Raw genomic sequence first — 13956 nt, 5'->3', positions numbered from 1 at the left:
ACAGTGGTAATGATCGCCACAAAACATCATATCTCCTGAATTAGACATATGCTATTGTTAATGAGGACGTGTAAGCGCGAGATGTCATTGCAATGACTTGTGGCATTCATACCAAACTATTGTAAAAAGACAGCAGAAATAGTAACTTTACTCAATGGATGCGAGGCATACATATATATATATATATATATATATATATATATATATATATATTTAAGGGAAATGAGTGTATACATAAGGGCTCGTTTGTTTGTTTGTTTGTTTACACAATATTGATAATATCTAACAGACAATAATGCCGAGGAAAGCATAGGGGAAGTTACTGGGCCAATTGTAATGTAAAGGTGAAGGAAGAAAAGTGGATGAAAAGATAACTTGCCGTGGGCAGGATCCGAACCTGCGACCTTCGAATAACCCGTCCGATGCTCTACCACTTGAGCTACCACGACAGGCATGCCCCGAGCCACTTTATGTGTACCTATGTGAATTTTTAAACGTGGGAGTGTCAGTCAGCGCCACCAGTAACCAAAAAGAATGACTGAAACTGTTCGCACAATCTGGGTGTACGAACAGGCCTCCAAAGTAGTACTTCTTCTCCAGGATGGAAAGTGACATCTCGGCAAAAGCTGTCATAGCTATGCCTGCGTTCTTGTTGACTGGCCTTAGTGTTAAGCCGAGTACGTTGTGGATCAGCTAGCCTGGAGAAAAAAATTTTGTTGTAGCTGTGGAAGTTTTCACCCTTACAATGAAGAAGGAGGCGTCTATGGTGAATGTCGGCACACGACCATAGACGAAGAAGGACGGTGGGAATATATTGTGGATTGTTGAACAGTGGTGGTAAGCGCGAACGTCACGAACAGCAAGATTTTCTCTCAGTTAATGTGGTTCGGTCCAATGTACATGGCTATCACTTCGGTTAGTGTCCGGTGAAATCGCTCTGTCAGGTAATCTGTTTAAAAGTAGTAAGCTTATTTCCTATAAAGTGTGCCGCAAGTTCTAGAATTTTTTCAAAAATTTTGGACAGGAAAGCTTTGCCTCGGTCACTCAACAAACCGTGAGGCGCACCATGACGCAACACAATGGCTTCTAAAGAGAATGCGGCAGCATCTGAGGCATAGCTAGGGCGTAGAGGACCGGTATCCGCGTATCGTGTGAGGTGGTCGACGGCTGTGATAATCCAGAGATTGCCTGCTGGTGTTATGGGCAGCAGTCCAACGAGGTGTATTCCGACAACTACAAAAGGTGTTTCGGGACATGGAATGAGTTGTAATAGGCCAGCAGGAGCTGAAGTTGCCATTTCCACCGTTGGCAAAATGCGCAAAAGGCGACCTAATAAGCCGGAAAGGCATAAATAATAGGCCAGAAGAAACGGCTCCTAACGTGGCTGTTGGTCTTCTAAAAACCTGCAATTCCGCTGATGGTTCATCATGCAGTGCTTCGAGAACTTGTTTGCTCAGTAAACGGGGAAGTACTGGCACCCATCGATGCCCATTCATATTGTAGGTATAGCGTTGCAGAACAGTGTTTTCGAGCTTGAACTGCCATGACTGACGATGTGTGCTGTCATTAGGTGGAGAAGGCGAGCCATTCAGGTATATAATGATACGGTTACAGTAGGGGTCGTCACGTTGGCGCGAGGCAAAGTGAACGCTGCTGTTTTAAGATAGCGACAAAGCAACTGCCAGAGGTGATAGCGTGATTGAAGAGAAAGCCGCTTCGTTACATCAGAGCTATTGAGGATGCGTGGTTGGGGATGAAAGTGGCAGAGGGCAGTGAGAGAGAGCGCGTCAGCATCCTGATGCTGTTTGCCACACCTGTGTACAATGTCAAAGTGTACCCTTGCGAACGAAGTATGGAGCGACAGAGATGCCCAGACGAATTCTTGAGTGGGTACAACACGCATAGAGCATGAAGGTCGCTAATCACAGTGAAGTGACGTCCGTGCAGATAAGGTCGAAATTTCCGGAGCCCTCAAACAACAGTGAGACATTCGTGTTTGAATATAGAGTAGTTCTGTTCCGCAGGTGTTATTGCACGGCAGGCATACGCAACTACTAGCTCACGTGAAGTGTCGTCGCGATGGAAGAGGACAGCGCCGATTCCGTGACCACTTGCATCTGTGCGCAGGAATGTAGGTGCACTTTTGTCTAAGCGACGGAGGACGGGGTCGGATATCAAAGCATGTTTAAGGGCTTGGAAAGTACACTCGCACTCTTCAGTTCAAGTGAAGGCCGTTTCTAACGTCAGAAGCTTGTCTAACGGCCCCGAAATGGCAGCGAAATGATTGATGAAGCAGCTGAAGTAAGGCACCAGGCCCAATAAACTTCGCCATTGTTTTTGATTGCATGGATGAGGAAACAAATTACGGCAGCAGCCTTGTCGGGCCTCGGTGGAACGCAATTTTCGCTAACAAAGTGACTCGATAATTCGATGCTTGTGCTGGCGAAACGGCAGTTGATTGCATTATGCTAAAGGCCAGCCTTCGGAATACACGTTGGAACTTCGTCCAAATGCATAATGTGCCGCGGAAAAGAGGAAGAATCAATGACGATGTCGTCTGAATAATATAAGCGTGTATTGTACTTGAAACCTCGTAAAAGAGTATCTATCAAGCGCACGAATGTTACCTGAGCGTTGCATAAGCCAGAAACATGACGTTGAACTCGTAAAGCCCGTCAGGCGTCGCAGAAGCTGTCTTCTCCTAGTCTGCTTCGCGCATAGGTATTTGCCGATACTCGGATCTCAAGTGGAGACTTTAAAAAACTCTGTGCCTTGTAGGGAGTCAAGGACATTCTATGTATGGCAACGGATATGCATCTTTTTTGTGATCTTAGGAACTGGCCGCCTTGCTGGCGGCATGGTGGTTCGCGGCGCCTCGGAGTTTTGACTGTGGCTGCAGTACTTGAGCTGATGTGCCACGGGAATCGAAATGCACCTTTGGCGATGTGTGACATCGCGGTCAAATTAATGCATGTCCTATTTTACAGGTATGTTTTTATTTGACCTTGCACGTATTCGTCATATCCATGCATATTCATCTGTGCCATGTGTGAAAAACTATTTTTACAATCTTATTGTGCAGCCGTGAGCTCAAACCGCGCAGAAGGCTGTGTGCGCTGACGTCTGCAATGCCTGTCATCTATTGCTTTCGTCAGAGCAGCTTCAGAAGGACTGGAAGAGATGGGAACATAAAGTTATTTGCGTGTCATAATTTACTCGTACGTTTTTATGTCAACTTGCCCGTACTTGCCATATGAGTGCTTTCTCATCTACTGTCTCGCGTGAATAAGTATTTTTACAACCTCATTGTACAGTCGTGGGCACACAAAATGCAGAAGTATTTGTGCGCTGGCGTCTGCAATGCCTGCCATCTATCGCTTCTGTCGGCAGAGCTTCCCAAGGAGTATACAAAGTGTGACAACGGGGCTGGACTTGCACGTTCCACTATGAATTCTCTTAAAAAAGGGAGAAACTTCATGTGTATAGCGAAAAATACAAGATTTAAATGTCCCACTTTTGTCCTTCGTTGTTGCAGGGAGTGTGAAGGCTGCAAAACATAGGTGACTAAATAATTTTAGCTTGTTTTTTCCGCACCTTTCATCTCTCACTGCGCATAAAAACAGACGAAAAAGTATTACGCTGGGATTAGAATAAATAGGAAAACAATATTTCATTTGGGGATAAAAAGTTCATACGATTGGAGTATTTGAGTGGACCAACCATTCGTTCGGTGCGGCGCAACTGTCAGGACTAACGGTTACCCGGTAAGGTGTAAATTGTGGGGACTAATGATGGCCCGATAAGGTTTAAATGTGAGGGTTAAATCTTAGTCGCTTGAGCTGGTCTGTGAGGAGTAACTGTTAGATCCGCTGCCGTTGGTCCCTAAAGAAATTAATGGCTGTGGCATCCCTATTAGGCCCAAAACTGCGAACCACACGCCCTTGTAACACCCTTTTGCTTAAGTGTACACTTGAAGTTTACGGCGAATTGTTTGGAGAAAACCCAAGTCTTTCCAATGCATGTCGGCTGCGTCGAAAGACATGAAAAAGACAGTAAGGGCGCACCACCATCAAAATTCATTATATGCATTGGCTCCTGTGAGTGAAGGAAAAGCAAAAGTGCACAAAAAAGAAAAAGAAAAGGAAAAGAAGAAAAAACTGGACCATATTCAGAACCACTTATCTGTGCGTTCCGATTGTGTTTGAAGCGGCAAACCTATTTTATATTGTCAGACAATTACGCTTACAGCTGGGTCAGAGGTAACATTATTGTCGCACTGGGAGGTTAGGGGTAGAGAACTGATTGGAAAGAGGCGTTTGCGTCTTTTAGAAATCGAAATGCTTACAGGCTGCCTAGGTGTCCTTTTATTGTATGTTTATTGTGTTGAATTTGTAGATACAGTAAGATTCCCGTTTTCCGCGTTTTCGAATTGTTCGAAAAATGTTTTGCAAAGGTGTAACCATCATGTTATCAACGCTGTGGTGTTTCAATGTGCTGTGTTTTGAAAGTGGAAAGCCTGGCAGGGTAGGTGCATGTGCCTAGTGGTTTTTTAATCTAATTCCAAACGACGTGTCTGTCTGGCAGACGTATTGCATGTTATATACCTCGCAATCCCGAAGGTATAAAACGTTGTCTGAGTCACAGTCTAGTGCACCACTTATCCAGTGCTCAAAATCTTAGTGAGTGCTTTCTGCCACTACCCTTCTCTGCATGTGCTTGCATTCTTAGCATCTGCTTTTTATGCAAAGGTGACACCCTGTTTGAAGGTTTATGCCTATCTTTGAATTTAAGAAATGGTTCTCTATACTTTTAGGCCACCTGTACACCACACAAGAAGAAGAAGTGAAAATTTCGGATAGTCGCATGCTCTGTTCAACTTTGGTAAAGTGTCTTCTTAGGGTATTATTTTTTTCGGTGGGTAGCTCATGAAAGTTAACAGAAAATTTTAGTTGCGGTGCCGATCAGCATCTCGCTGATGCTTTAAAAGAGTGCGGTGGTCTAGATTTTTCGCTTTATGATGGCGTCATTGATATTAGCTGGTGAGTATTGTTGATAAACGAGTACTTCGCGCAATTTACTCAGTTTTAGGTTTCTGCAGTTTTACAGCTTTCGACCTAGAATATATGCTAAATGACAGAATGATTCGACAGTGCCTATGATTTGCCCATAAAACCACGCCAACCAAAGGTATTTTGTGTTTAACTGTGTTTTATCACCTAAACAGTGAGAGAAAATCAATTTCTGTCCCTCTTACACAGCCGCAACTCGTTGAATTTAAGATAACCTACGAAGAAAAACTAAGTGCAGTTTACACAAAGTCGCGCAAGGCTGGGTCACAGAAAAGCTGGTGGACTGGAATCAGAAGAGGAAGGAGAAAAAATGAATATATAAAAAGTGCCCTTACCCTTTTTTGAATGTTAGAGTTTTTATACACCAGGTGGCAAACTACGCTTGCTAGAGCGTGCCGTACACGACTATGCTATTTTTTTCTGTTTGTGTGTGTAAGTTGCTTCATAGTTTTCTTTTTTGTATTTCTGTCTTGTCTCTTTCTTTTCTTTTTCTTTCTTTTTATGCTTTTGCTTTCTTTTTTTTCTTCAATTTTACTCTCCTTTCCTATTTATTCTAGACATTTTATGTCTTTGTCATCTCTTTTTCTGTTTTTCTTTGAGCTCAGTCTCTTGCCTTCTTTTGTTCGCTCTGGTTCTCCCTATTATTATTCATCGTCCTTCCTCTTGACAATGGTTCTATCCCATTCTATTCCGGTCTGTGTTTTTTCCATTACTTCAATGCTCTTCTCTGCATCTATCTATCTATCTATCTATCTATCTATCTATCTATCTATCTATCTATCTATCTATCTATCTATCTATCTATCTATCTATCTATTCATCTATCTATCTATCTATCTATCTATCTATCTATCTATCTATCTATCTATCTATCTATCTATCTATTTATCTATTTATCTATCTATCTATCTATCTATCTCAATTTATTTAGTTATCTGAAACTATTATAACATCCTGCTATATATAGATCCTAAATTTCCTCCTTCTCCTACTCACCCTCCATTTCGTTTCCCACCATCTTTGCTGCATTACCTGTACAAGGCTGGGCTCTGCTTGGCTAGCTTGACTGAATAGCTGAGTGGTTACAAAGCTTGCACTCGGATCGTGGGTGTGGTAGGCGAGTTCGAATGTCACCTAAGAATAATTTTTTTTCGCCAATAAATTCTTTTTCCTTTTCCTGGTACTGCTTTCTCTCCCTCTCTTGATACGGCGTCTCTAGCACGTCCAGTTATTGCATCACTGCAGGGAAAACTCTTCGCACGTCATTTGCTCAGGAAGCAGTGGAGGAAATAGAGAACGAAGATTGCACGTGCCGGTTTATGATGATACTAATTTTATATGTACGACACATGCCGTACCTCAACCTTAACAGCTTTTCTGAAAAACACTGTCTTGTTTTGACTATAAAATATTGATTTGTGGAGGAAATTTACATTGCATGGCTACAAGTAAACCAGGGTCAACTCTTTTAATTTTAAACAGCGGGTAACGGCGTTCAGTCATCACTAATTACCGGAATAAACGCAAATGCCTATTTGGTTTCTTGCGTTCCTATCATGCTACTTTAATATATTAGCACAAATTAGAGGTAAAGAACAATGTTTAAAGTATTTTATAATGCCTCTAACCAATGGTGCCTACAGTCCCATACGCGCCTATAAATTCCTATTTTCAAAATCAGTGCCTATATGAACGCATATCATCCTCAATGTTTGCATTTGAGTGCAGCTGGAGACAAGTTCTCAGGTTACCGGGCAAAAGTGAGCTTTAGAAACTTGGTGCAAACTATACTCGTTCTCATAAGTTCTTTTCAGCATTGCTAAGGCTACAAGGCCCCTTGGCTAATAGAAAAGCCAATTTTCCTCTACACGTATGCCTCCAGCCACCTTCCTTAACGTTTCTCCGGTGTCTGCTCGCGTGTGTAGGGATCAGGAAGTGCTTCTGTGCAGCCGCAAGACAATAAAGAGCTCGTGTAAAACCCCGGAGTGTCATCAGGTGAAACTGTTGTGTAGAAAAAATTACCTATATTGTTTTCATTTTGACTGTCATCCAGTTCTCAATGGGCACTTCATTCGTCGCAAGATACATTTTACTCATACACTAGAAATTTTTGCCTGCCTAAATAAAACCTTTGTACAACTAGAACGTTTTGATTGGTTTAATAACAGCCGCAAAAAAATGATGCGAGGAGGTGAGCATGAAACGTTTGCTACTTGCCTGGTGTAGGCTTCCCAAGCCAAATTTCTTACCAGCATGCCTCTACGATATTGAAGCAACTCGGAGCAGTAAGATCACACAACGCAGACGCATCAACACATCATGCGCACGCAAAGTTACATTCGCATGACATGCCCATGTCAGGTCGTGCATACAAGCACTGTTGCGTCGTTTTGACCTTCTCTGTATTGTACTGCCTTTTACTGTAGGATGGATGACTCTATGTGCTCTCGTTTGGAGAGGCTGGCTGGGATCATGTATTCTTACCATGATACGAAGCGTCACACTCCTGGAACTGCCTATCCACCTTTATACTTCCATTCAGGCAACAGATTGCATAAATACACGTGTCGCCTCGAATAACTCTCGCAGTGTCACGGGCTCCTTTGACGCACGCAGGACCATTCCTTCTTGTATACGTAGCCTCCACCATGTTGGGGCGCACGCGTGGAAGATGAAGGTTGAGTAACTTTCAGCCTCACAATTCACCTTTTTTTCGGGGTGCGTAGCAATGCAAATCTTGGCAGATGAGATCTTGAGTACCCAGCGCATTCATTCATTCATTCTTCTTGCCTTATCGAAACTCTCAAACCTGGTGAAGGGCCCCTGAAAGTGTTCAGATACAAAAGGAAAATTTGCCTTCTATGAAGACCAAGTTATTACGAGGCAAAAATACCCTTGTGGTATTTACTAGTCTTCTGGCTATTTCCTCTGGCTTTGCCCTTCTCAGCCATCCCCCCCCCCCCATAAAAAAAGATAACCGGCAGTGTTTTTATGCGACGGTTAACACTTAACTTACCGTGCTGGACTATAAAAAGTGAGACCGTATTCTACAAGCCCCACGGAACAAAAAACTTGATTCTACGTACAGTGGGAATCAACAATATGCAAAGCACGAATAAGAAAGATAGATATGTCACCCTAAAATTAGCACAACGTAACGAAGCAGACATAAATTATGCTATACAAGACCTCGATGTGATGAATATTATGTTTGGACGTGTCATTTACCTTCGTCGTCTATGCTCATGACGTAATACCTAATTCGGTATATGTGGAGCTTCTGTCTTATTATTATTATTATTATTATTATTATTATTATTATTATTATTAATAATATTATATTATTATTATTATTATTATTATTATTATTATTATTATTATTATTATTATTATTATTATTATTATTATTATTATTATTATTATTATTATTATTATTATTATTGTTGTTGTTGTTGTTGTTGTTGTTGTTGTTGTGAGTACAACACATATAATAGGTCTGTCGAAGCCAGATGGTGGCTTGGATGATTAGGCTCAGCATATCGGCAAACAAAAGATGACATCCATAATAAAGAGCTTGTTACATAAAACGATCAGGGAAAGACATGCAGCTCTTTTAAATTGCACTTGAACACAATATACCTCAAACATCAAACTAACGGTAGCAATACTACCTAACAGGAGAGTGTTGAGATTGTTGAACACATTATACCCGGAAACGAAGAGGGTAGAAAAATAGTCATGCAATAACTGTGCAGCAATAAAATGATTTTAGGGCATTTCATAAATGTAATTTCGTTGTGACAGAAAAAAACATTGTTGGGGAAGAAACTAAACACAGAAGAAACGTAGACATTTCTATTAGCTTTGCGAAATCGTGTTTTCACGAATAGTAGAGAAAAGCGGGAAGCTTTTCTGAATATACGAAGGGCAATGCACTCTTTTGAAACTCTTAGTTTCGAAAATGCCGTTATCCCACAGTTTGAATAAATGACGCTGTGAAAGTTGGTAGGCGAAGTAAAGAAAATAAATTTGCAATGACTGGTAAACTACAATTAGAAACAATGAATTTCAACATGTTTTTCAAAATGTTATCAACCCTACACTGCCATCGCTAAGAACAGAAATCAAATATTGTGATGCGATAATGGAGGACAGTGTACGCAAGAGCGAGCGTAATCGTCGCTTCAATATTGGTGGCCGCAATCGCTTTGATATTAAAAAGTAACCATGCAATTTTTCGTCCTCTGCCCCCACTGTAAGCCAAATGGTTATTCGAAGAGAATTCACTATCGAAGAACTCACCAAAATATTTTACACAATTAACATATTCAATGGGAGTACACTTACAGGAAGTGCAATCACGGGCACGAAGAAAAAGGGGCGCCTTTGTCCCTATTGCTTTCGAAGAATTTTTAAAGCAAGTGAGTTTCGTTTTTCTAATTATACACTAACAGACTATTAGCGAACCATGACACAGCCTCATCAACACTGCCTTATAGTAGTGACAACGCTTTATCGTAAGTGGCATGTTTTGTTAAAAGAACAGTGTCGTCTGCGTACTGCAATACCAGGCAATTTGGAACAGCAGTTGCGCAATTTTTTATGAATAAAAGAAAACTAAGGAGATAAATTGGATCCCCGTGGTACACCAACTTTCAAGGCAACCCTGTTGCTAAAAGGCAACCAATTGTCTATTAGAGGTACGTGAAGCGGTGAGAAAGATACTATTTAAGAAAGTCGTAGAACGAACCTCTGGAGCCATGAAGGTATATTTCTCCAAGCAGGATAGACAAGTTTACGGTGTCAAATGCTTTGACGATATTCAAAAATAAAGCACAGGCAAACACGTCATGTTTAAAGCATCATGCAGTTCATTCGAAAATTTCTCAAGTAGATCAATGGTACCTCGATCTTCATAAGACACAACAAAACTGACGATTAGAATTAAGCAATATATTTCCCAGAAACGAAGTCATGCACTGCATTAAGAATTTCTCACCTACTTGGGATAAGACAGGCAAAACTGATATAGGTCGACAACTGACAACACTATCTTCAAGTCCGGCTTCATAAAGGGGCTTGAAAATTGCGATTTTTAAATGTGGTGGTAGAGAAGCTGTCTTTAAGAATCCATTGAGCATGAACAGCAAAATCTCTTATAATGCGTCCGAGTTCCGGTGCAACAAAGATACAGAGATACCAACAATACCTGCTGAATTATGCTGTTTTAAAACAGAAAATATTTTAACTAGTTCCTCTTTTGTTAAGGTTGGGAGGAAGGCAGAGGCAGGTATTGATTTATTTTAACCAGAGTGACCTGCCAACGCTGGTGTTACCCCACCAGATACTTTTACAAAGTGGCCAAATAATATATTGGCTGTAAGTACAGGATTATCAGTAAAGACATCAGTAGGTTTAATATCCCTACTTTTTTAGCACGAAGGTGGTTTATCATTTACCACATCTGCGCCGAGTTTCTAGCAGATAACTCAAGCTCATAGTGAAAATATAGTCGTTTTACTGATTGGGTGAAGACAACCACTCTATTCCTTGTATTTCTGTAGTTTATACTCAGCTCTGCATTGCCCGGGGAGCGTTTCAATCATTTCTAAACCAAATCTATGTCAGAATTCGCTTTGAAAATACCCGAGGACAGCCATCTTTAACTGTCTCTGCTTTGCCCTTCTCATACCTGTACAACAGTGTTGCAGACTGCGTATTTTCATGAAAAACTATCATATACTTCATTAGGAGACTCAATAGCAACAAGGGAAGATCAATCAATCTATTTAATTATCCTGTCCAATAATAATATTATCTATAATAATAACAATATAATAATATTAACAGTAATATTAAAATAAGAACAATGAGATTGTTATTTATTATTATTATTATTATTATTATTATTAATATTATTATTATTATTATTATTATTATTATTATTATAACATGCCCAGGAACAAACATAAGGTCTTTGTACAGGCGCTCGCAAAAACAAAATAACAAGTATTACAATACAGTCTACAAAAACAATCAAATAAAGAGAATGAGAACGCACAAACAAAAGAAATCTGCGCAAAGAACAAACCCATGTAACCCAGAATTTTGTCATAATGTTGAATGAAAGCACCCAGATGTCAGTCAGCAACATTGCCTGGAAGCGCTTAACGTCCTCTTCTTTATCATATGATAACGTTGCTTGTAACACTCAGGACAATATGGCAACATCGAGGATCACATTTTCAGCATCACGGCAATGTTTTCGCTACATACCAGCAACATAATGTCAACATACCAGCAACGTGATGGCATGATACCAGCAACGTGATTTCAACATTGCTGTGGGACGTATTAACTTTCATGAGACGTGCACAAAAAATATATACTACTGTCTGTGCGTTATTATTAAAAGGCATGTTGACTTGTTACGGGAACCGCCCCGAACCTTTTGGCTAGGAAAAAAGCTCTGGTATGATGTGAAAAACCTAATTATTATTGTCCATGCAAAAAAATATTTTCCTAACAGCGTTTTATCCACGCATTCGTACATGCATAAACAAGTGGTGTTGGAACAGCCAAGCTATAAAAAGGTCGAAACACACTTGTGCTTGTCCGTAAGACCGAAAACAGACTTTTCAAACCCCAAAGCTTCCAACACACGTGATATACATACTGTAATTTTTAGAGCACAGAAAAATGTGGTTTTGCTCTGTGTAAGCAATGACTACAATAAGTGAACTTGTCTTTGGGGTGCAGTATTTTCATGTGCAGAATTGCAGCAACCATGAGTACATGCAGTCACACAGCTTAGGCAGGAAAAAACATGCCGATTGCCTGAATGCTATATGAAAGAAAAAGAAGACATATATTTACAAAGAATACTTACTTCTTATTTATTTGTCGTTGTTACACAGCAAGACATGAATGGAAGTGTTACAACACACCCTTTAAGTATTCAGAATTACATATTAACAAGCACGTTGCAAGTTTCTTTTATACAATGTCAACTGCTGGGTCGTAAAAAACAAATACAGGTGCAAAATGAAAATACAACTTGTTTATAGAATCTTAGCAAAAGTTTGACGAAAAAAGCTTTTATGTATAGTATTTACAACATCAGTGGGAGAGTGAATAGGCAAGGAAGAAGACACTGGCGAATCTGTGTTAAATACATAAGAGGACACGAGTACCATAGACAGCCATCGCCTTGTCGGTAATTCTCCAACAGTGATGCATGCATTTTATAAATTGACGGTTGCCACTTCTTTTGACTGTCCATGTCATGATTTCATAAACAGAGACAATATAACAGCGTTGAAAATCTGGCACATGCCACTCAGGTACAGCTTGTTATGACGGAGCTTAAAATGTTCAAAACAAGAACTTCTTTTTACCAAAACAGAAAAACCTGCTGATATCTGTGTAGAAAATTGTGTTGCACATCAAAAGAAGCTTATCATTTCAAAACCAACTTAACTTCATAATTACTGCCTGACGCACATTCGGCGAAAAGTGGCTCAATAAATGTGACCGAATAATTACATAAAAATACGCGTTTGAAAGTTCAGGTAGCCCACAACCGATCAGAAAAAGCAAAACGTGGTCAGTGGAGCAACTTCTCAGTGTAATTCGCGCAAAACAGTCACCTCCCAGTCACAACCAAGGAGAAATATTGATCACAAAACGAATACACAAGGCATGCAACTATTTTCTGTTCAGTAAATTACTAAGTTGTTGTCCTTTTGTTCATTGGAAGATTAAACTGCCTTCACACAATTATTCTTGTTCATTCAGTCCAGATTTTATTAATATGTATCTAGAGGTGAGCTCAAGTTATCTTTAGATTGTTATGCACTGCGCTGCATAACTGTCTAGTATTTTTAATTTATGTATTTTGGTGTTGTGTGGGCCACAAATTTTAGCATTTCAACTTTTTTTGGATTTGCAGTGAATGCAGCTTCCAAGTTAGTACTTTTTAGTGAGTGGTTAAGCGCATCTTTGTAAAAGTGGCAAAGTACCTTCACTTGTTTGCAGAAGTCGTAAGGAAGGAAGTTGATTTTTCGAAGGTATTTCGAACGAGTAATATCATCAAGTACCCTATTTCTCACAAAAATATAACACCATAGATATCAACTGAGGATACACATACAATAATAGTTGTGGGCAAAGGAACAGCAGCAGGAACCGAAAATGCAAACTTTAAAGTAGAATGACAAATGAACACCAACCTGCATCACCATCAGAGAAGCAACTAACAGCCATACCGCCAGCACAATTGACATGCCAAGTGGAGTTCACATATGCAAACTGAGCAGCATGTTGAAGTTTCCAGTCTTTGCTCTAGACTTTGCCAATATTGTTCGACTTGAGTGAACAAGCTCGTCAGGTCAGGGTACGTCTAAGGAGGGTACACTGTCTACGATGTCGGCACACACCGATTGTAGGGTGATGGCTGCGACGACCTTGGAACAAGCCTTGATGCGAGGCAATCGATTGGCAATGAGAGCCTGCATTACGAAGAGGAAGTGATTAGACCCATTATTAGTAGCTTATTAAGCAAATAAAATGATAAATGGGAACACTTTTGTAAAAAATGCAGAGAATCAGCTGACAAAATCTCTCGGTAACATCCTATGAAAGCTATGCCAGGACTGACAGAAAGCTATGTAACAATCCAGCAGTGAATAAGCACAGCAGTGAGGAAACTTAAATAGTGCAGAGATGAAATTTGTGAACCTTCATTGAACTGTATGATTAGCTTCTTACTCATTAATGATGGCAAAGAATCAACATTTTGAGCTTATCTATGATCTTATTTCAGTTCTTCACCTCAAACATATTCAGCTTACTTAGTTGTAATCATATTCAGTCTACTTAGCATTGT

General features: G+C 40.2%; 1 non-coding gene across 1 annotated transcript; it reads right to left on the bottom strand.

Annotated features, from left to right (window-relative positions):
- Positions 1–376: 376 nt before the first annotated feature.
- Positions 377–449, bottom strand: TRNAT-GGU (transfer RNA threonine (anticodon GGU)). The gene has a single exon. It is a non-coding gene; the product is annotated as a tRNA-Thr (tRNA).
- Between the last annotated feature and the right edge of the window lie 13507 nt (positions 450–13956).

Source organism: Rhipicephalus microplus, chromosome X (genome assembly GCF_043290135.1).
Source record: "Rhipicephalus microplus isolate Deutch F79 chromosome X, USDA_Rmic, whole genome shotgun sequence".
In the NCBI taxonomy this organism is placed as follows: domain Eukaryota; kingdom Metazoa; phylum Arthropoda; class Arachnida; order Ixodida; family Ixodidae; genus Rhipicephalus; species Rhipicephalus microplus.
The sequence above is the reverse complement of the archived record's forward strand: the minus strand, read 5'-3'. Positions and strand labels throughout refer to the sequence as shown.